Here is a 2,893-nt window from a genome sequence, read left to right on the forward strand (position 1 = left end):
TCCAATATAGATATTGAAGAAAAATACAGCAGGAAATTCTGCAACTCTATGTATACAAGTACATATTTATGCCCAATATACATGTCATCCATATCTATACTTACTGCCCATCTTGCCCAAATGTGTATTGGATATACATACAGATATATACATGTGCATATATAAAATCGCTGAATTTCCTGCTGTATTTTTTTCATTTTTGTTTGTGGGTACATGACCTAGTGTCCTGTCCATATTTTATTTTTATAAATCTAAATAAACATTCATTGCTAAATGAGCTGTCCAGGTCACAATGGCTGTGCTCAGTCATCTGAGATCATGAGGTTTGCTAAACTGGATACTGTAAAGACAGGCACATGATGCTACAGGGTTTCTGTGCTTCTACAGCTTATGTGGTCAAGTAAGCAAATATTTGTCTGGCAAAATAGTGAGTAGGCTTTCTACTCCTGCTTTTCTCATTCCAAAACAAACCATGTTTTGGTGACTGTGTTGTCATATGTGTGCTTTCAAGGTAGCAGGGTAGTTGTCATGTAGAGACTTTGAAGTTCTTGTGGGATGCGAATGCATGACTCTTCCTGCGGCAATCTGAGGACAATGGAAACAATTTTTTGAGGATAGCTTTTAATTCATTTTCAGTGAAAAGAGAGAGATATGAATACAAGATCATGCCAGTTTCACGATTTTTACAGTTCATTTCCTCTGGCTCATCTCATGTTTAGAAATTTTAATTTAGAGTGACCTTTTAGATTTCCAGCAAGTCCTTCACAAACTTTGGTTTACTTTTCACAAATAAGGATAATTACCATCATGACTTATTGGTATTGCTACGAGTATGACACAGTTCTCCCTGGATGGCTATTTGGATGACCATAAGATGATCAAAGGGTAGATCTGCATCTGATTTTTAAAATGATCACATAAAAAATAGATGTTTCTGACTTTATTTACCTACCTACTGTGCATCTCCCAGATGGCTTGACAGAGACGTTCAGCACTGCATTTGATACTCTGTCTCATGTAAGCCAGCTGTCCAGCTTTGTAACTAATCTCTCTTGACAAGTCATGTGTCACACGCACGCATTGCCCAAGGATCTTCAGTGATTTGTTTGGTAGAACAAATGTTGGTACAAGAGCTGAAGTTCTCTTCCTTGACAGTTATTTAAAAATGCAAATAAGTACAAAGAAGAGCACATCTCCAAGCCTAGCAGCTACCAGCAGAAATCTGCTATGATCAGCTGTAGGGATCAGAGTGTATTTTCTTTTGCATAAGCTCATGTTTACACAAACATCTCTCCTCTTCAGGTGGTGGCTTTTCCCTGGTGCAGCTGGTACAGGCAGAGGCATAGAAAATTAATTCAAAAAGAAGAGTTTTTAAAATAAAAGCACTTTCTCTCCCTTTATATTGGCTGTTTTGTTAGAAGAACTTGAGGAGAGCATTTAAGTTTCTCTGTTCTGTATTAAATAGCAGCAGTTAAAGTTAGGATTTCTTGATTTATTTGCTCTGTTGGTTTCTGCCAGCATGCTATGATTTTTAGTGGTTTTATAAATATACCCATAGCCTTTATTATAGGAAACCTTTTAAAAAATATTAGTAGAATTATATGGAAAAAAACCCAGAAGAAAAGCCTATGAAGTAACCAGTTTTATTTTTGTGGAAAGAAAAAGCTGAACATTGTCCAAACTGTAGGAATCTAAGTTACCAGAGAGCACAATAGTCCAATTTTAGAGTACTTCAATAAATACAGCATTTTCATGTTCATATCTCTCCATTTTACTTATAATGAGGAATGCATGCTGATAGAGACAACAGCAGGCAAGGGAAGTCAGCCAGGCTAGAATCTGTCTAGTGCCTGCTGATAAATTGCTTTGGGGGCAATTTCAGGTCTTTTTGCTAATGACAACTTTCTTTCTTTAAAATTCACCAGCTGGCTGTGGCAGGTACAGTTGGGATTGATGTTTGAGATGTATGGCAGTTTGTTCATGTGAGATGTACTTTTTACATCCCATTTTGTTACATTCGGTAGATTTTTTGAAACAGCCCAGTGAAAAGTGTAAGAGAATATTTTATCAGGATAGGCAGATTTCTGCTGGTATTGTTTGTTAAAATGCAGATATGGTATAAGGTAGCATGCCACAGTCTCATAGCACTTGACTGCTACTATTTCTCAGTCCTCACAAGCTGGGTATATAGAAATGATTCTGATCACTGTCACGTAGTCGTGCAGAAGCCTGGTATTGTCTCACAAATGGAATGTGGTCTGAATGACAGCATGAGGGTTTGTATTCAACAGAAACATTTCAAATGTGCTGACAGAAATGACAAAACTCTTCAGACCTTCCATCCCATCTTTTTTCCTTTTCATAGAGCAAAACAGTAAAATTGCAAGTAAACATGTCAGAAAGTGTAGAAACTGAGTTTCAAATTAATATTAATGGGAAAGAGATCCGGGTTCTTCACCAATAAAGGAAGAATTTCTAGTACCCTATTTCCTGTAGTGTGTACAGGTTTTCCAAAGCAAGTGGTGAATTTTTCATAACTTAGAGTGTCTAGATTAAGCCTCGGTGAGGGAATGAATGCCTGCTGAGGGATGATGCAGTGAGAGATGAGATGGAGGGAATTCTTTCCAATTCTGGCACTAGATGGTGGTTTTTGTGTACCTCTATAATCACAAATATTTGTAGTGAGCGCATTACTACTCTTAACCATGACTACTTAGAGATGCTTTAAATATTTAATCAATTTGAGGTTCTATCATTTATGAACATAATTGAGAAATTATTATAAATTAATAGCTTTTGGTGTCCCTGATGGGAAAATAGATGTATTTGCAGAGAAGATGGCTTTTCTGGAGTGCAAGGCTGCACTCCAAGTGATTATTCAACCATAGAGTGG

The sequence above is a fragment of the Acanthisitta chloris genome, unplaced genomic scaffold (assembly GCF_000695815.1).
Source record: "Acanthisitta chloris isolate BGI_N310 unplaced genomic scaffold, ASM69581v1 scaffold10594, whole genome shotgun sequence".
In the NCBI taxonomy this organism is placed as follows: domain Eukaryota; kingdom Metazoa; phylum Chordata; class Aves; order Passeriformes; family Acanthisittidae; genus Acanthisitta; species Acanthisitta chloris.